This window comes from Melanaphis sacchari, unplaced genomic scaffold (genome assembly GCF_002803265.2).
Source record: "Melanaphis sacchari strain LSU unplaced genomic scaffold, SCAv2.0 Contig34_pilon_pilon, whole genome shotgun sequence".
In the NCBI taxonomy this organism is placed as follows: domain Eukaryota; kingdom Metazoa; phylum Arthropoda; class Insecta; order Hemiptera; family Aphididae; genus Melanaphis; species Melanaphis sacchari.
In genome coordinates this window covers 1487272-1510540 of record NW_020271213.1, presented here as the reverse complement: position 1 = coordinate 1510540, position 23269 = coordinate 1487272, and the positions used below count along the sequence as shown (strand labels likewise).

Genomic DNA, 23269 nt, shown 5'->3' with positions numbered 1-23269 from the left:
CTCATATTTTTTTTATAATTAAATAAATTTTCTTAGGTATATAATTACTCTAAAATCATATTATTACAATGCAACTACCACATAAGTATACTAAATCGTTAATCCTGACGATAAAAAAATATTGAATATACTGACTATATAGAACTTATTAGTACAAATAAATTATGATTACAACATTTTTCTATTGTTTAGGCATAATTTATAAACTTTTATATTTCTAATATGTTCAATAATTACGGTAGGTATAACTTAAATATACTAAATTTTTAGTTAGTTATTTAAACCATCTATTTCGCCATGCATTTATCTTAATGATCCATCAAAATATTTATCTCTCTAACACTTTGCAAATAAATATATACGCATGTTAATATAATTTTTAAATCCACATCCAGTATATGTTTGGTACTTTAATAATAGTCGACTTAATGAATAATATTTTGCTTAAGGGTGATATAATTCCGAGTGACATTTTCATGTCTTTTTCTGAATCGATGAAAAATACATTTTCAAAAATGTACTAATATAAAGCACAAATAAAATACGTTAGGTATAGTGAATATTATGTTTGAAGGACAAATGATGAAAATCGAGTAAAAAAGAACGCTGTGAGAATTTTCGATTTGGGATCCGGTAAAAAAAATAAAAAATATAATACCGTGCGTGTGTACATATTATAATAACGGAAAACCGTTCGTTTTAGGTTCATAGGAGTTTTCTGCAAAAAAAAAAAAATCTGACGAAATAAAAACACTACATAATAGTTTGTTTTCAGATTACAAATGCGCACACACATAAACATATAACATTATACACGTATATGCGGAATATACGAACACCGCACGCAATCACACAGATGCATAAACAGGGATTAAACACGGTGGCGTAGTCGAGTGAAAGTAGAACGGGGAAAGGCGAATAACCGATTCGGTAAGATATTATATGTTAGTGTTGGTTCGGGTCTGCAGCGTGTGTGCACAGCACACATATGTCATGATAATATTATATCATATAATATGAAAGAAAAAAATATATAAATCTATATATAATAACAGTCGTCGTCAACATACATGATGTTAATATAAAAAAAATTCTCTTGACCGACACTCAATTTCCTAAATGTATACATCATCATATGTGCGTCGTGGTTGTCGTCGCCGTGTCAGAAGCAGCGGCGGCGGCGGCGTTAGTCGAAGATTGAACTCTCCCCGCGTACGTCATCAGATTCACATCTATACTGGCCGCCGCCACCTCCACTGCCACCTCCAAAACACACCACCACCACTGCCTCGAGGTAGTGATATTTTTAGATTTTGGAACACAGCTCACGCGTATGCGTATTAGGCCAAATGCCGCGACGACGGCGCAGCGTCCGTGTGTTCTCTTGTTGTTTTAAACGCACGTCTCTTATAGGTAGCTCGGTTGTCCCGGCTCGGAGAGCGAAGGGGGTTGAAGTGGGTCCCCCGGCTGGATGTGGGAGAACGGTGTGCTCCGAGGCTAAGACACACCCACAACAGTTGTGGTTGGTCCGACGCCGGAAACCCTCGACTACGGTACAAGGTCGACACTCGTCCGTGTGCTCTGATCTGCAGCGTTTGTCGACAGTCATTACTCTGGGAGACGTGATCTACAGTTGACGTAGTGACATCTAGCAAATTCAGTCCCAAATGATTGAATTAGTATTTTACGTCGTGGCTTTCATGCATTACGTATACTGCATCTGGCAAAGCGACATTGGGACACAGGAGGACCAACAGGTAGCACAGGACCACCCCACCGCAGCAGCTGACGCATCCAAGGACAACAACGCCACCAACGCTTCCTAAGCCGCTGCCGCAAAGTCCAGTCGCCCACCACGAGCCATTGACATTCGACTTGTTACGTTCATCTCGAAAAAAATAAAATAAACGTATAAAACTAACTACACGAAAATATTATAATACACGTATAATCATAATAGCACAATTTTAAATACTATAAAATATCTCATCACAAGTGACCCTAACCGTCAAAATAGAGACCACACGAGTGTTATTTGGCTTTTTTTTTTTCATATTTTTACTTGTCGCAATTTGTTTTCCCTTTTACTTTCACGTCTTCTACAGTAATTATGTCGACGAACATTTACCAAATTCGTTTGGCCCGAGAAACAAATTATTCATTGACATATACGATACCGAACTTTCCGTCACTGAGATACATTCATCTCAACAAGATAACGGGAGTAGTTACGATCCGGACCGATCACTTTTATTTCACATGTAAGAATGGACAATTTATTTATGCTGACGGCGTAACACTTTGATAATCGCGTGACTCAATGTCCATTAATATTGTATATTTTTTTACAGGCTTACTCAGAGGCGACCAGATCAGAGGAGGTTCGTTCAGATGGATTAATGAAGAAGACGATTTATTTTCCATGCAACCACCACCAGACTTATAAGAGGTATTTGACTTATTAGCGATCAGATCATTACATTCTTCATCTTAGCTACTATAATTGCGTTGTATACCTACTGATTCTTGCTTATGCTTTAATAATATTATGATATTTATACACTTCGATATTCTTATTATATATTATATAAACTATGCGATATTATAATCCCATTCTTATTATATACCATACTCATTATTTACATAAATCTATACAATTTGTATGCACATAATTACTTTTAAATTATAAACATAATTATATGTAGCTTTCTAGTTAAAAAATAATGCATTCAAATATTTATCATAAAAATAGCAAAACTGCTAATATTCAAATAATTACATAAGATTATATAATTTATTTATCATGAGTTATTATGTTTGTTTCCAAATTTATTTATTTACAAATTTATCTCAGGGATTTTTAGAAATATAATATACTATTAAAAATTTATTTCACGGAAATTAATTCTCAAAATATGTAGATCGGTTAAAAGCAAAACTAATAATAAAATGTTATTCAAAAGTCAATACTTGTAGGTACCTATAATATATTATATTATTAATCTCAAATTATTTTAAAAATATTTGCACAAAAATGTTAATTTAGATAACATTTAAATTTTTCTGATATTTCGAAACATATTATTTTGATTAAAAAATTATACCACGTAAAAGAAGTCAAAAACTTAAAATATACGATTTAATTTTGAACATCCCTATTTAAATGAACGTTTATTATATTATTATATAGCTTATAATATTGTTTATATATTATATTATATAGTATTATTATTATTGTTGTTATTTTTATTTTTATTTTTTTATTTAAACTTTGAAAATTATTAGTGTTGACATTATTATTATTATTATTATTATTATTATTATATTATATACTTGACATAATTTTTTAAGTTAATTTTATTATATTACTGTCGTTTCCACAATATATTAATCAATTTTAAAAATAAATGAGTCTTGTGTAATATTATTGGCAAAAGATATAATAATCGTACTAAATATTAAATACTATGGATATTATTTACGCATAGGTAATCAATATATTATTATTATTAGGTTAATCGTGTATAAAGTTTTAAGATTTGTCAGAATTATTAATGGTTTACGAAACGTATAAAAATATTATAGCATATTATGTAGTATGCGTAGAAAATACAACTAACGATAATATTGATAAATTCATAATCATTACAGTAAAATATTGTTACTGGTTTTATTTTTTTATTTTCAGAATATTAAATTCTACGATAATTTATTACAAATAATTGTTACCTACTACACTTAAAAAAACATTCAATATTAAATAATATTGTATTTTATAAACTCTGAAAAAAGTGTAATAACTCGTGGACATAGCACACTAATTACGGTTCCCCGAGATTTTCCGTCGATCTTTTTTCTGAGCCTGCTACAGTGGACGACGGGATCAAGGTGAATGTTAAACGTATACGTGAGCACACGGTACACAAAACGAAAAACATTCATGGTCCAAAAACCATATCTATAGTATTTATGTATAGGTCATTATTATTTTATATTTACCAGACGCGGTGTGCAGCGTATCATAAAAACGTCGCCAAATTGTGAATAATAATAATTAAGATACTACGTTTGATTTGGACTTGTAAGTTGCTTTTATCGAGGTAGTCAACTGAGATATATCCTACGATGATATATTTTATTTGTTATAATTTTTCATGTTATAAATGTAATATGAAACGAGAATAAACGACGAACGATGGTAAAATTCGTTGTACAAGCAGGTAAATATTTCTATACTTAGTACTAGAAATTAGACTATAAATTTAAACGCGATAAAAACTAGCCAAACATTAACTTAAATAAACATTAATACATAATTATACAATGTAATAAAAAAGAAATGCACAGATATACATAGAAAAAAAAATAATATATTAAACATTATGTGAAATCCAATACCATTTAAAGTGGTCAACTTTTAATTTAACTTAACTTGCATTTTGATCATAATATTTATCTACCAATACACTCACACAATTGTGAAGAAGATCCAATTACGACGACTTATTTGGCATAGTAAACTTGGTGCTTGTTTAGCGTGGAGAACGATAAACTCAATAACACAATATGGTACATATTCTGACGTAAGTACACAAAAATAATAATATTAATGGTTCGAAATTTGAATCGATATTTTCTTGTCTTAATAGGCATTTACCGATAGTTAAATACCCTTATAGATACCATTGTCTCTGCATGTAATACCTAGAAAATTAATTAATACTTATATTAATTTAAAACCAAAATTAAAATAATATTAATTTTATTTATTTTTTTTTTTTTTTGGCGATAATTATTTTTAAAATTCGTTGAAAATTCCCTAGGAAGATTATTATAAAGTTAAAATTATAAAATAAGTAATAACATAACTTTACTAGTCTACCGTTTTTATAATTCACTTCGTTCGATTTTCTCTCATGTTTTTTGGACTCTTGCCGCTATGATTATTTCCACTTATCCGAATTAAAATTACTTGTGAATTTTACCTGAGTAAACATAATATTATATTGTAATAATCATTAATATTTAATGCATATTATGATTACTTTGTGTATTTAATATTATCACGAAATTAAACATAGCTTTTTCAAAAGTAAACTTCCAAATTTCATAACCTACATACGTCAAGTGATGCCACTTTTATTTTCTTTAAATCACTTAATTCGTTCACGATTCGTATTTATTATAATTTGTACATTTTAGTAGTGTTATATAATCATATAGGTTTCGATTGATATGTAATTAAACAATATGGATGGAAACGGAAAACAGAAAAAGAATATTATTATAATATAAATGCTTATAACACAATTTATACTTTGTTTCTTCGACAAGTTTTCCTAACCCAATTTAATGAAATAGAAAATACAGTTGACACTAAAATGTATTTTTTCTAGCATAAGTAATGTGTAAATCATTTATCATTCTCTGTTCTATTAGATATAATTAATATATAAACCATTGGTTATGAATTCAAATACGATTATTAAACTTAGATACTGAAGATACTCGTATATCAATAAATTATTATCGGTCTTAAATACTAAATAAAACTCTATCTGTAATTAATTTTCTAACGCTTTAAATAATATATTTGATATAATACCGAAATATTTGGCACAGAAATAAAAATAGGAAATATTAATATCTATGAAAAATAAGAATCGTCACAAATAATATATTCATATAAATATATAGTAATTAATAAAAAAAAAAAAAAAAAAAAAAAAATGGAAATTTCTAGAAATTTAATATGATGATTTGAGTCACGTTATAATATATTAAACACAATATAAAACATCAGTATAGATTCTTTCATACACGTTTAAAAAATTTTCAGGTGTGCTTAATTTTTATACTATTTAAAAAAAATGGACGAATACCACTTATTATAACACTAGGTTTATATATTTAATGTATATTATTAAATAATTAAAATATATATAGTATATTAGTCAACAGTTGTAAATCACTGATTTAGATACCAAGAATTTAGGAAAAAAAATAAACGAATTATTTCAGTAACAAAATAAAAATGTAAAAGGTTGTAGTTTGTACAAATAAAATATAATTCAAGATGTATGTATTTCATATAATTTTATGTAAATATTAACTAAAAATTAAATAACTATTATATTAGATCACTAAATTGTACCTATCATTTTGAAATCGAGATAGGTTAATAATAAATTGTCAACATTACATCAAAAATATATAATATATTTATAATTTTTAACATTAATCGTTAGATATTAAGAAGGTAAATGAAGGAGTAAAATTTGAATTCAATAATATATATTTGCACACGAAAAGCGATTCTAAGCATAGTCAGTCTATCAGAGTATATTACGAAGATCATTTCAATTAATGTATTTGGATATTACAATTACAGTAATTTATTGTACATTGTACCTATTATTAGTATTACAGTAAGTTGATTCAATTTTTATGAAATATATACCTAGCTTTTATTATATTATAAATATTTAATTTTTAATATAATAATAAATATAATTTATATTATATCATATAATTGTTATTAACTTTTGAGTCACTTTCGTAAAAATTATGGAATAATTTATTTATAAACACTCGTATCTTAAAATTAATTGACATATTTTGAAACTATCATAACATAAAATAAAATTCATAATATACGTAAAAGTTTTAAGTCCTCGTGTACAATATTTTTAAATTGAAAAAATAAATTCAATATAATTTTTAAATTCAATATAATGAAAATGGTTATAGGTATATTTGTAAGTTATGTAATTTTATTCAATTTTGAGCATCGAATGACTTTAAAAAATATTGTGCTTATATATTTTTTAGATTTTTTTTTTCTAGAGTAAACTACTAACCAGCAATCTTGAATTAAATGGTAAAGCGTTAAGCATAAAAATTGAACATTTAATACATTTAATATAAAATATATAAATAATACAAAATAATTTTCAAACTTTTACGATTTTGACTATTTATGAAAATATTTTAACTTCAAATGCTTATAAAAAAAAAGTAATGAGCATTTATCTTTATTTTCCTAAATAACTACAATCAAAACTTTGTATTACATTTTTTGAACAGTTATTTATTTATTTATTTATGGAAAAAATATTCAAAATATAAAATATCTATAAATAGGACAATAATAATCAAAATATTTTGAAAAATTATACCAGAAATTTTAGATATTATAATTTAAACATTAAACATTTGGTGACATTTTAAATTATCCACGATTATTCGTTTTAAATTAAATAGAACCAAAAAATTAATTAATGAGAAATCGTTAAATTACGCGTAAATATCCTATTCAAAATTTAAACTTCAGATGCTTATAAAAAATATTTGTGGATTTATACTTAAAAAATTTGATTTTTAAAAAAACTATTAATAGTAATTAACAAGAAACTTTATTTTAAAGGTTCAAACATTATGTAAAAACGTGAAAGATTTTAGGAATTTTTGTCAACAAATTTTTATAATTTTGACGAATTTTGTCAAAATTTAACATTAAATGCTTATAAAAACTATTTTATTTATACATTTTAATTGGTCTATAATAAGCTTAAAATGAATATTATATTAAATTATTTAAGTTTTTGACTAATTCAACATTTTCTTCGAGACTAATAAAAAAAAAAAAATCTTTAATAATAAATAATTCTATATAGGTTAAACAGAGAAAAATTATTGTGATAAATATTTTTATGTATAGAAAACTCTAACATCTACAGTTATTGATTTCTAAATTATATTACATACACAATATTAATTTTGAAAAATTCGCTAACAAAGACCACTCTTAAAATTGAAATTCGGAGCATTTTTTCACCACATAAATGTTTAAGTATATTAAATATTACACTCAATATTAACACTAATATTGCTATTTTTTATTGAATTTGTTGTTTAAATAGTTTCATGAAAATATCCTGAGTATGAAATTAAGTTAAAACATTATCTACCAATTTAAAAAGTATTATAGGGAATATAATCATTTAATGAATCAAAAATGAACTGTGTAAGTTTTAAATATCAAATATTAGTATTGTAAGATATTTCCAGTATAGTTAATTATTATCGAATTAAAACAAACTTATTCATCATATTAATCATAAAAAATGTATACTAAAAATCAATCTACTTCTTAATCTCCGAAATATCGGTCCTGAGAATTTAGTACCATGCTTTTAAGATATAATAATCTTTGATTAAAATCATAAATGTCTAATAAACCAATCTAGCTGATAAGATTAATAATAAAATAGTACATTGTTTATTATTAGTTATTTTCTTAAATGCCTACTAATTTCAAGGAAATAAGTTTATTTTATACTAAATTCTTTTGACGAACATTTTTAATTTAGGTATTTACACTTTTCCTCGTTTAAAATTGTATTGTTTTAAAATACCAGTTAAAATACCTGTACACATTATTAATATCTTATACAATAACGTGAAAACTTTATCTCGATTAAAGTATAAAATAAAAGCAAAGTATGATGTTCTTTAATGTTGACATTTTAAAATAAATAGAGAGTAAGTTAGACACGTATGTATAACATCACTTTTGTGTTTAATTAAAAAACTAGATTTATTATTAGGTATATTATTGCAGTCAGTTAAGAAAACAAATATTTAATGACCTAAAAAGACTTTAAATTTTTGTTGGCGCATCAACAGTCTGTGTTTGTTCCTCGTCGATTTTCTGTAGTTAGTGTAGTTGAATCGTTGTTCGTGAAAAAAGTAACTTTTAGCTTTTCCACTTGAGAAAATATCTGCTCGACTAGTATATAAATCCAATATAACATACTCGTATATTTTTTATAATCTGTAAATACAAAAAAAAATATTTTATACTGCATTCAATCAACAACCTAACTAATAATATGGTTTAAAATAATTACTCAACTATGTTATATATATACATAACATTATATGTTTTAACAGTATCTTATATTACCATTTATTAAGTAGTTATATAAAATATTAGCTATTCGTTTTAATACAAAAAGTTTAATTTAACAATTTAAAAATTATGAAACTTACAAATAAGTAATTTAAATGAAAAAAAGTAACATTAGTGTATACATAATTATACTATTTATAAGTAATTTAAATATCTAGTTGCTTACAAACAATTTGAATAATAGAATAAAGTATCTCAAGTATAACTTGACAAACGTAAGCTAAAATATATAATTTAACGCATACAAACCTTTGATTAATTTTATTTTTTGAAAGAATTTTTCACGACAATAGTATGAAATATAAAATTGAATAGGATATAGAGACTGAATGTTGTGCACTCGCTTCGTCCACATTATACCTATAAAATAATATTTTGTAATACATACCATAATTTCTCATTAAATTTATTTTAATAACACTTAAACTAAGTAGTTATTACCTTGATACTAACTTGTATTGATTAAAAAAAAAAAAATTTAAAAATAAAATGTTTGTATATATTTGATTAACGTTGATACTTCCCATCCTCCCTTCAGCCCTGATTTGACATTAGGAACTATAGTGTTCCTTTCACCATCAGTACCTACAAAATAGTTTGATATTTATTAACAAAATAATATAAGCTATCTATACGTTTGAACACTGTGATAAATAATCGAATTAAATACAATTATTATCAGACTTAAGTTTTTATGAACTATTTTTAAATTTATGTAAAATTCACACATGTCATTAAATAATTTTAATTCTTATTGTTAAAGTATAGTAAGATTTGGGTAATAATAATGTAAAATAATATATTAATATAATAGTACCCTCTTGACATAAAAATATTTTTATGAGAAAAAATTAAATATTATACATAGCAAAGAACGTTTGTTGTAATTTTTAAGATTTTTCATTTGTTATACACAAAATAAAATAAAATCATAATATTCGGCATCTAATCTTTATAGATTGATTTTCTAAACAAATAATCGATTAAAGTATATCTAATAAAATATAATTTATTTTTGGAAAGACATATTATATTTTTAATTAAACACTTGATAGTAGGCTTGAAAATAAATCGAATTCCATTTACCACGTAGACCAATGTTAATATGTGTTAGAACGTAACCAATATCAAGCTGTATTTTCACAGATCGTAGGTACATAGTATATATTAAGCTCCTAAACATTAATTAATTTATAAAATTTGCTCATATCATGAAAATAAAAGATTGGAGGGTACATTTTTTTTTATGAGCAGTAATGTTTGCTTATTTTATTCCTCAAGATCAAACATTAACTTAAATTTAATTTGATAAAAAAGAAAAAAGAATATACAAATTAACAATACGAGTATACCAGACACATCCTAAAGAGTTTTAACAATTTTATGACTTCTGATATTTTCATTTCAAGTTTTTATATTTTTATAAGAGTAGGCAGTAAATTAAAAATTGAAGAAACTGCCAAATTATAATGAATTGAAAATCAACCCTAATAAAAGTCTATTGACACGATTTATATTAATGTATAACTTTATGATCTGGAATTCTCGTCACTATTTGATTGCGTATTTTACTACCCAACATCACACATTTATACTCAATAATGAAAAAGAGTTAATGATATATTGGTATTTAAAATCAAAATATTATATAAAATAGGTTCATAAAGCAAATTATTTGTATTATTGTAGCTGGAATACATATATATATCTTAGTTTAAGATCCAATAGAGGTTCGTTCACACATCAGCCTCTTCCCTCAAATATATGGCACTGAATGAAAGGTTCATGTATATAATTTTAAGTTAACCTAAATGAGCTTTTATTTATTTTTTTTTTTTATTTTTTTTGTTTATAATATAGCTTGAGATAATCGAATTAAATTTCGGCACTAATGCTTTCTTTTAAATTATTATCCATACTTGATTTGTCTCATGTCTGTGTCTATTATAATTGTAACGCTTTAGCCAAACTAACAAAATATAACCGTTGTTTTATCAAGATTTTGGACAAAATATTAATGTCATATAACATGTAATAATTCAATAGACAAATATAGAAGTAAAGTGTATGTACTTAACAACAAATATTATATTTATATTTAAGGTATAATTGAACATTGAAAGGCGATAAATTAATACAAGTTTATTTAACATTTTAAATACTATACATATATGAAAATTAAAAAGGAAATCTAAATGTTCTTATAGGTTTTGAGAGTTGTATAAGTATTGGTACTAAAATCCAAAACCACTATATGGTATTAGATATCAGGCGAAATTTGATTACTGTGATTGATTCAGTCGCACAGGTTTAAACCCCAGTGAAAATAAAATTTTAAATAAACACAAGTTTAATGGCGATGGATAACAATCCATAAAAAACAATTTGTGATTGAATAATACTACGTAAACTTTAAATGACAGTCAATCATATTGGTAGATTATTGTTATTTTTAATACAGAACTAAATCATACACAGAATCATTTTATATTAAAATAATAACTGTTACCCACCATAATGCGTTCCAGTGTGTATTTTTTTTAATCAACTGAAAAAATATTCATAAATTATACAATAATATTATGTTAAGTAATGTAAATACATTTTCCCTAATAATATCACTTTTATCGGTTTATTTCGAGAATTTGAGGAATAATAATTAATTTTTTTATGGTAAATAATATGTTTGTTATGTCAATCAAAGCCATTCGAATTATTTAGGTTTTTAAATAATAAACTTTTAAAATATGGGTTAGGTTGAAATTTCTTCCATTTTACATTAAAAATATTAAAGTTAAAATTAATAATCTAAAATAATATTTCTTAATTTAAAAACAAATGAGGGATGTAATATTATTTTCTAATGTTAGTATAATATATGTATAATATCAGTGACTGATATTTTCTATACCTAAATAATGACAATAATCAATACATTTACTTTGTACCGGTAATAAGGTTATTTTTTAATATTTTATTTTATAAATATATTTATTTATTATTGAATTACGAGTACATAAGCAAGTTAGCTAAAACATCATTCCCAATCAGTGGCTGTTTTGGAGAGTAACTTAACAAATAAAATAAAATTAAACAAAATCATAATTTTTTTGAAATTATTATTTCATACTTTATATTTATTTTATAAATTACGATTTAACAACAATATTAATAAGATTTTTAAATTGTTAGATGATAATATTCTATAATAAATATTGTATTTAATATTTATTATAGCTTATAGATATTTTTTTTCATTTTTAATTATGATATTGTAGTTTTGAAATTAATTATTGTCATTCTATATTTGTTTTAAAACAATAAATATATTCTTTGTAATGATTTCTTTTAAACGGTATAAACATAAAATTCAATATTGTAAGATTGATTATTTTACATGTTTGTAATTTAAATTTTATGTTTAAAAAAATTAATGGAATATTACTAATTCCATTATAAATAAATAATAATATTCAACAGAAACATTGTTTAAATAAAATATGATTTAATAATAAATACAAGATTGATTACTATAGTATACCATCTCATTTAAAATGAAAATAAATCTGGTGTATTAGGTATAACAAAAAAAGTTTGAAAAATGAGTAACGTATAATGGACATGGAAAATTAAAAATGTATGGCACGGTAGAAAGATAAGTAACGTTATGTTATTTTCGTAGAAATTATTTTTAAACACGACCCTTTGTCAAAATGGTTAGCCTGTGCTACACAAAATATTTACTCAATCGATAACTCGGCGCCACCACCTATCAAAATATGTAAACAACAAAGATTTTCCCAAGTGAGGATAATGTTGACAAGAGATGTGAAAATATATTTAGGTTAGTCTAAAACTAGATTGGGGGAGTTTGAGTCTGGTGCTTAGAAAATACGATACTACAATCTTTTATATGGACCATAATATTGTTATAAAGAGGTTATTAAAAGGAAAAAGGAAAAAGATAAATACCGTTGATTCCAAAATAATATGACGCACATTTATTTTTTCATCAAAAAAAAAATAATAATAATAATAAATAATAAGTCGGCGAAAAATAGAAATATAATTTTGTGTACCGATCTCTTGCTATAAAAATTAACAATAAATAAAATAAAACTATATATTTTTACCAGATATGTACGTAATTGAAAAAAAAATTAAAATAGAGACACATATTATTAAAATGTTGTCCATAAAATTATATTGAAAAATGGAAGCAAATAACGAACGATGCTTAAGGATATAGGAAACAAATGCACTATGATTCAAACAATCTGTAATATCAGATAATTTTATTATTACTCTTATATAATATAATATACATGTACACAACAATTCAATAAAATAATCTAATATTTTATTTTTTTACTTATAGGGCTATCCAAAATTATTATTAGTTTTATTCACACGTTTAAACTTCAAAGTTTAAATGTCTATTAAATATAATATTGGCTTATATATTGTTACCAAGAATTTTCAATTTTAGTTAAAAATACTAATGAGAAGCCTATAATTGTATTAAATATTTAAACCTAAGCTATAATTAATTTCCAATTTTCATGATATTAGGAATATCTTGACATTTAAATTTTAAAAATTTGTTTAAAAACACTTATTATTTTATTTTTGCATATAAAATTAATCATACATATGGATTTTTAATATATTTCAATTGTAGTAAAAAAAAAATTTATGTGGGATTTTTCATTAAATGTTCTTATGTTTAAGATTTTATTCATTTTTGATTGAACGTAAATAATTTTCGTATAAATACTTAAGTATAAATAACTAAAATAATTTTAAATTTTAAATTATCTATAAATACCGTGAATTCAATCTAAATATTTAAAAATATGTCATATAGTATAGATAGAAAATCATAAATTAAGTAACAATAGAATATCTGAAATTTCTACGATTAAATATACTTTTTGAATCAATAAAGAAAAAAAACACCATAAGAAAGTTCATTATTATTGATTTAATTGAAAATTTAGTATAAAATCATTCGCAATAACATTATTATTTATTTTATACAAGTGTCCACTAATAATATATTAGTATAACGTATAATATCTTTTCACACAAGTGCGTAATATTATCAATAATAATTTGAATTTATCTGGAATAAATTCTTTAAAATATGATAAGTAATTCTTTATTTTATTTAAGTTTTAACATGATTATGTTTTTATAATTATATTTAATAATATTTCAAATATTTTATCAAATTAAATTTTTAACGCAGTGTTAACCATTCAATATTTTAAAGCAATAAGTAAAAAAAACATTCTCTATATCGTTAATATTTTTTTGATAAAAAGTTATGTGCACAATGCACATAAAGTTTAAAAATTTTATTTGCAAAAACTATTAAATATCAATTAACATGTAATGAAATAACACTGGCCTAATGATGTCTAATTAGTATAGATTATATTATTACTTTTATAATAAAATAAGTCTGGTAAGCGAATCGCTCTACGGGCGAGTAGTGGTGTTCCGATTATATACGGCAGTCGCCAGTCACAACACAAGTTAGAAGTTATTTATACATGATAAAATATTTATTTTTAAGTGAACATTTTGAAAATTTAATGCTAAGTTTCTTTTAAGTTTTTTTTTTGCAGCAGTTAAAAAATATCAAAAAGACAGTTACTTTTTTTTTGTTATAAGCGTTTCAATTTTTAATTTTTTTGTTTATGTGAGGAGCGATTTTAGCTTGATACTATTTTTATTTCAACGATTATGGTTAGGTAGGAGATGGCGCATGTGTTTCTAAAATTTCCTAGTTCCCCTCTCTCCCCCCCCCCCCCCAAAAAAAAAAAAAAGTTAACAACAGAACCGATAGCTTAAGTTTCAAATTTTAACTATTTTTAGTTATTTTATTGTAATTCTAAAAGTCGAAGAAATATTCACCATAGAAAACTTCAGCATCACCATTAATTATTATAAATTTTAATAAAGTTTGTTTTGAAAAAAATTAGTCTAATATATTTATATTAAAAAATAATTAACTAATAATTTAATTATATTTAAAAAATCCCTTAAAATAGAAGCTTCTTTGCATACTATTTTCACTTAGAATCGCTTTTTCACTTAAAATAATTTATCATCGAATTTAAATTTAATACATCCATTTCAGTGACCTATTTAATGTCAGAGGTACACTCAAAATTTACTATATATATATATATATCAAAGTGACTCCATTGGTTTTAAAAATTAGTTATTACTTGTTACTTATTAACTATACATTTATAATCTTTATAAACCCAAAATCTGCTTTTCTATATATTAAATGATATTTGCTAATGATCAAAGCGCCTTTACGTCTTTATTGCGTATAAAACAAACTATGCAATATAATATTCTGTTACAAAATTTTGAAATGTGGGGTACTGATATATATTTAACGATCAAATATATAATTGAGATTCCAATTTAAACTTCTAAAAGCGTAAGAAAGCAAACAATCTTCAAAGCCGTATTAAATATTATATTATGAATTTGCTAAATGTATGTATATTTAATTGCTTCCATACTTTGTCTCAATCCATTTACAGTGGCAAAAATGTTACTTTACATAATGTAAATTAAATATTTAAATTTTTTTACTAAAACAATAACACAAAATATTCTTTTTAATGTTTACCACAGTAAAACATTCGAATAATACTCAAGATATTTAATCAAATCAATAAAATTGTATAGGTACTAATTATTATTGCCATATATCAAGGACATTAATTTGAAACATCATTATTCTTCTAATTTACTTCATAACGTTAATAAAAATATTTATTATTTTTTTTTTTGCGTATTAATTTGTTCAATAAGATTTATTTGTATGATTTTCTACTGGTTTTATAATAAATATAGTTTAATGACAAAGATAAGTTAAATTAATTATTGTATTCATTACATTTAAGCATTTAAGCACGTTAATAGAAAAGTTAATAGAAAATAACATTTTGTTGTTATACAAAGAAACTTTTGATGTAAAGTAATTAAATCATATTTTAAAATATTAAAAATCTTCTGTTGTGTGTGCATCACAAAAAAACTTCTAAATACATTTTTATACATTTTTTCTATCTTACTACTAATAAATTATTTCTTGTACATATTTTAAGAGGTTCGGAAATTTGTTTGAAAACTAATTAGGTATCTAAATGTGAAAATTATTCATATTAGAACATATTATCTAGTCGATTTTCTTCTGATACTTATTAATTATTTTATTATGATTGCCTTTAAGGACATGATTGAAAAAGTTGTAGATACCTTACAAAGTAATCTTTTTAAACAAATGAAAAAAAGATACAATTTCCATATAATTTTATTAAATATGCAATTTCCACGTGTATTTATTACCATCACCCATTTGTTATTGTTATTCAAATGTTTTAAAGTATAATAAGAATAATTATTATGATTTTTACTAAACAAATGTAATGTTTGTGCATTGTGTTATAAATGGCGTATTTCTCAATTATATATTTTTACCATATTATGTGATGTGTATATATTTTTGGACAGGATCATACTTTATCATTCGAAAATATTTAAAGTATCCTAATAATATAATATCTGATCTCCTCAATTTATGTTATGCAAAATATTAAATTACAATAAATTATTTTATTTTTTTTTATATATACCTATATTTTTAATATGTTATATTTAGTATTTAATACTATAGAATTTTTAATTTTATTAACGGGAAACAACAAACATATCAAAAAAACTATATAAATCGGATTATAAAAAATATACATATTACCAAACCAAATAAAATATTCAATTAACCATGCACATAAATCCCAAGATGTATTAAAAATCAGAAAATCAAAAACTGAATATAAAAACATAAAAAATATAAATTAATCATGTTGTATATCAAGTGAAAGTTAAAAATTATACGATGATACGTATAGTCAATCGGCATGAATAAAAGGTAGTTATAAATAAAAAGTGATTTGAAATAGTCAATCCATAATTCAGTAACGAAAAGTTCATGTCAATATATTTTCCAATTTTCTTTTATTTATATTTCATATTTATAAATATATAAAATATACACTGTTTTAGATATCTATACTACATTTAATCCCTAGTGACAGCTATCAATTTCTGAATTCCCACAAGCACACATCGATAGAAATCACGGCATAAAATTCTTTGGGTAGCGTTGTCTAAAGTTAAGTCATTTTCTGAAAATAGTGATTTGAAAAAGGTAAAAAATCAAGTCATTATTCATTGCATAATATATATATACATTTTTTTTTTTTTTTTTGTTTTGATGTTCCAGTGATTGAATCAAAAAAGTTCTACTTTGGTAGTGGGTTGGCGTTTTCTTAACACTTTAATGCTTTGCTTACAAAACTGCTAAGACACTTACTTGCCACATGTATATATTATGAAATAAATTAGGTCTCGTTAACATTCAATATTCAACACCCACTATATTCAAGAATTTATGCGATAAAAAATGTTTCGAAATTAAAATTCAGGTAAAATATTACAATTATTATTGTATTATTTTTTAATATAAACATTAGAAACAAAAAATAATTTTAAATTTATGAAAATATATGAAAATGTTGTTTAACTAAGAACTAATTTATTTACCTGAAAGAGTAAAATATTAATTCAATATCTATACATACTAATAATACATAATATAATACATATTAATAATGGGTGCTATAATTGTTTGAATTCTACACCATTATTATAATATGTTCAACTAATTTGTGTTTGTATTTAGCTAATGAACTGTTAATAGATAAATTACAAAATTAAATTAAATACATGAATCAACAGAGGAAGTATTTAATTAATGTTGCATATTTTCAGTGACATTGAATTAATGATTAAACATTATCGGGTAAGTACTAGTATACTATAGCTTATAAGTAAGTCATTCACGTGGTTAATTTGAAACAAATTCACACAAACTATAATTTAATTTCACTATTTCATCAAACAATAAATATTACTATAATAAGTTAAATAAGAATGTTTCGATTGTAAATCATTAAAATAAAATAAACAATATTGAATATCTAATACCTGCCCTAAGTTTTATAAGTAATTTTACTTATTTAAAATAATTAAAAATCATACGAATAAGTTTAATACATCATAATTAGGTAATACAATATTATATAATATCTGTTTTTAATTATTTATATTTTGTGATTTCAAAAAATTATATATTTCTGAAGTCCGGGTTTTTAGGTTAGGTTAGGTATTTATCTAAGCTCATATCTCATAGGTACTTAGTTTATAACTCTACAACATAAGATTGATTTTTTAATTAATTATTCAGTGTAGACTGCAAGGTTTAATTTCCCATATACTATGTGAGTATAACATAGAATAAAAAAATATAATATTAAACGGTAATTAAATAAATAGTATAACACCTATTTAAGGTGTTGGTTTAGGAATTGAAGCATTATATCGAACTAAGTGCTTACTTAAAATATTTGATGGGATACCTAAACTGATATCATAATGAATTTTTACATTTTGACTCTTAATTCTCATTATATTTTAAAATGTAAGTAAATGTTTTTCTTTTCATAATTATTTATTGTTTTTATTTTTATTTAAATATTAAAATGGGTATATGTGTTTTATCCAGTTTGTGTCTCAGTAAAGTTATTAGATTTAATAACAATAATAATATGCAATATTATAATATGTATTTTATCAATTATAATACAATTTGATTTTGATATTAAATTGTGTACATTCAAAAACCCTATAACACTCAGAATATTTTTTTATACTAAGTAATACTTCTATTTTACAATTTAAGTATTGTAAAATCGATGTCCTGAAATTATAAAATAAATCTTTTCATAACTTAAAGTTTGTACATTTATACCTTATAATATATCAGTACACAATAATTGATACTTGTGTTTACATACAACGGTAAATCGAGTGAAGGGGATTAATACAAAGATATCTTCTTTCAGTTGTTTATTTTCTATATAACAATTAATTACAATACATAATATTTACTGTATACAAGAATATTAAAAATAATCTGATTTATTGAGTCAAATAAATTTATTTCATTCTTAAATATGTTTTTAATTCCAGTGTTATAATGTTAGTACATACTACAAGATATCTCAAAGTTTAAATAAATAGTTCTATAATATTTTTCTAACATAACAGTTTTTAAACTTATACATTACAAACACATTGTTATAATTAAATATAAATTAATTACTTCATAGTCTCACCTAAGACTCCAAACGTTGTGAATTTAAAATGCGGTTTGGTCAATGTTTTAATTAACTTCAACTCGTCATTTTGTTAAAAATGAAATGAAAATATTTTTAAAGTATATATTTCTGTTAATTACATTTCTTATTAAAATTAATTATAACTATAATTCAAATCTACATTAATAAAAAATAAGGTTTTAAGAATTTTTAAATATTATAACATGATATGAAAGTTGTTTAAAAATGCTATTATTTTAACATTGTTACGGAAAATTTAGTAATTTAGTGATTGAGTAATTGAAAAATTAAAAAAGTTGTTTAATATAAGTACGTTAAAGCATCACATTTGCGTGTTACCATTTATTTGAAAAGCTTTGATAATATGTTTGAAATTATATATTTAACTATCTTTGGCAAGACTAAGTTATATTGGTGACTTCAACGTATGAACATTTAAATTGTTTAAAGAGATTATTAATAAAACTTAGTAAAAATTAAATCTGTTGATTAATTATTAATAAATATCAGTTGAGTAATGTTTTAAAATTAAATTCGATTAGTTTTAAAAACGAGTAAAATATATATTATTGCTCAATTGCTCAAGCCACACACCTATCGATAGCCATAGTATTTATATTTTGTTTTTCTTATATCTGAATGAAAAATATTTAACTATGACAACGATTATTGTACTATTATGTGTGTGTGCGTGTGTGTGTGTGCTATAATTTTATTCATATGAATCGTAAATCGTGGAATTTTGCATATAACAATTGAATATCTGAAAGATTGGCCACAAAATGTATCATCACTGCGTGTTTTTACTAAACTGCCCAATGATTTGATATAAATTGGTTGTAACGACAACAAATCGGCGTCGACGCGTCGTACCCCGTCGGTGACAATCCACTCTCTACCGTACTACGGTGTAAGTAGTCGTCCATGGCAACGATTGAATCGATAAACGAAGACGACGATAACAGCGGCAGAAAACTGAATCTTCATATCAGCTCTATGACTGATGAAATCTATTTATACATACATATTATACATAGTTATAAACAATTTTAAAAATAACCGAGAAATTTACTCTGCTGTATATAAAAGTCTCCTACAGCTCGTCATTGAGTAAGTCACTTTAATTGATCTTGAACGTTTTAAATTGTAATTTAATGAATTATAATACATCATTGTATACATAAAAACAATTTTAAAGGGAGAAAGATATTCTATGCTTTTAATGAGTGTTATAATATATTATTATGGCTATTACTTAAATATTTAAATTTTTGATAATTGGTTATTGTGATAGTGAACACAATTTTTAGATATGCCCATGTGTCACTCTACTTCACTTATCTAAACTTTAAATTTTAAATATTTATAACTACTTATTATCTAAAAATGTTTCAAAATATTTAAGCACAGTTTTTAAAAATATAAAAATATGTATCTTAATACTTAATCTGTTTTTTGTTAAAATATTTAAATACTTAGTTAAATATAAGTCATATTATATATTATATATGATAGACAACTATCGTTTATTTGTAATATTTTTTAGATTCTAAACGGAGTGATAAATGTATCGATTTTATAATTATGACTGAGTGTTTTTTTTTTATTTATCATCTTCATATAGAGTAGGAAAAATATTTTGGTAGAAAAATATATCTTGGAAGGTCAAAATTTAATCATAACCAGTACTTTTCAAAATCATCGAAAATAAAACAGACAAAAAATTCATAAAAAAAAAACTGAAATTATCATGAGAAACCGATCTTTGAAAAAATTGATTTCTTATCAAAAATATACCAAATTGTATTTTTCTATATATGGTATAATTTTAAAAATATGACTCTTTTTGAGTATGGATGATAAGTTTTTTTTTTCCTGAAACCTTGAGATATTTATAAAAGTAATGTTGGATACAATTTTAATAAGAACTTTTTTTTCCTCTATTTTCCTTAGTTGGGAAATTGCTTTAAAATTTAAGGTTTTAAGTTACATTTACCTGGCATGATTTAGACATGATATTATTTGATGAATAAACTTGTAAAATAAAAAGAACAACAGTTATTGGTAAAAATGTTATATTCATATCTACTAATTACAAATTTTACACTCATACATGATACAAAATTGTATTTTAGATAATAGATTTACAGTTTGTTCTATACTCTATACTTATAAGTGTACTTTAGCACATACTTCTAATACAATTAATATATTTTAGGGTGAATTGAATTAAAATATTATAAACCAGTAGATACTTTTAATTTTAAAATGTATACATTTTATTGATTACATAAGTATAATTAATAAAAAAATCAATCCATATATATATATATATATATATATATATATATATATATATATATATATTCAAGTGTTATGACATAATTTAAAATTTACATAAGCTAATAATTTTTATAATATGAAATATAACTAAATTATTTACCTTTTATTTAACTCTGTTATCTTTTAAATGCAACAATAAAGAATTTGTAAAAGAACATTTTGTTCAACTTGTTTATAGATTTGTGAACTACATGAATTGTTGGATGTAGAAATCCTAGACCAGAGATGGCAAACTTTTTTTAGGTCAAGTGTAAAATTTTTCAAATCAAAGTTTTGAAAATTTTTCACGTGCCCAAAGAAAATTATATTTTCCAAGGAAAAAATAAACTTACAAAATAAATATAGTAATAATATAGTAATATAATGCATTTTACAAAGGAATATTATAATTTTTAAACATAATTCGTTTCTTTGACTATCTTTTAAGGTATAACCAAGATTTTATAAATTGCATAATTTTTTAAAATTTAATTTTTCACGCGTGCCATTGAAATTTTACCAACGTGGCACCTCTGGCACGCGTGCTGTAGGTTCGCCACCCCTGTCCTAGACAAACAGATTTATCTTCTTATAAGAAATTTTTCGCAGTTGGTTTTTTGACCCAAAAAAAGTATCTGTATAATAAATTTAACTATTGAAATATAAATTTATAAATAAAAGTAACTATACTTTGCTATACTATTTTAAAAACCCATCTTAAAGAGGTTTTATAAAGGTAACCAACTATAATTTTTATATGAATATTATGAAATTAATTAATATTTTAAACAATATAATTAGTAGAATCATCATAAAAATTTCATTTTAAACGTATATAAATAACCAAAATTAATACATTGTTTAAATTTATTTATTTTATATAATTAGTTATTAAATACTTACAGAGTGGTATTAAATGCTAACGGTCTTTCTTTAATTTTGTCTGCGTTTACAGTTAACTACTTTTGTTTGTTAAATATTGATTGACATAATAAGAAAAAATAAAATATATTAATTTAAGTTAAACTAGCTTATTTAAACATTAACTTAACTCTAATTTATTAAAAATTAATTATTAGTTTTTCTCAAATGAACAATTAATTTATTTAATTAAAAAGTTTAACCTTGTACTTAGGTTAACTTTCAGCAATTTTTATTTTTTATCAATAATAATTTACAAGGAACCGTGTATTAAATTTTCATGTTTTTAATCAAACGAACACTTTTATATTGACATTTAATGAAATAATTAAAATAGTAGTTATTTATAAATTATTAAAAAAAACCAAAGTATTTTGAAAATTATACCACTCATATAAAATGATTATATTAAACACTCGGTGAAAACTTCAAGTTTTTAAGCTTTTGAATCATAACAAAATAAACAATTTAATTAAAAATACTTTTTCTATATTATAATTAAGAATAGTATTTAGATTTTTATACTTTTGACCACTTAGAATACTAACTAGATCCAATTTTTTTATCAGAAACTGTCCCCAAAGTTAAAAACTTAAGTACTTTTACTGCTCAAAAAAGTGATGATATAAACACAAAAAGCACACATTCGTTGTAAAATCAGTACATCTATCAATCTACTCTGAATCTAAAATAATTTATTGGTAGAGATGCAGAATGCAAGTATTTTGTCAACTATTTTTCATATATGGAATTTAAAAAAAGAAATATAAATAATTCA

General features: G+C 23.3%; 1 long non-coding RNA gene across 3 annotated transcripts; it reads right to left on the bottom strand.

Moving 5' to 3' along the window:
- Positions 1-206: 206 nt before the first annotated feature.
- Positions 207-19336, bottom strand: LOC112596829. 3 transcript variants are annotated; one of them, XR_003114799.1, is made up of 8 exons: positions 19246-19336; positions 9416-9559; positions 9224-9334; positions 8652-8836; positions 4883-4985; positions 4473-4704; positions 1710-1888; positions 207-1648 (listed from the first exon to the last, which is right to left on the bottom strand). It is a non-coding gene; the product is annotated as an uncharacterized LOC112596829 (long non-coding RNA). The 3 variants fall into 3 exon arrangements; XR_003114797.1 differs by having other exon boundaries at positions 207-1888; XR_003114798.1 differs by having other exon boundaries at positions 207-1888; positions 9428-9559.
- Between the last annotated feature and the right edge of the window lie 3933 nt (positions 19337-23269).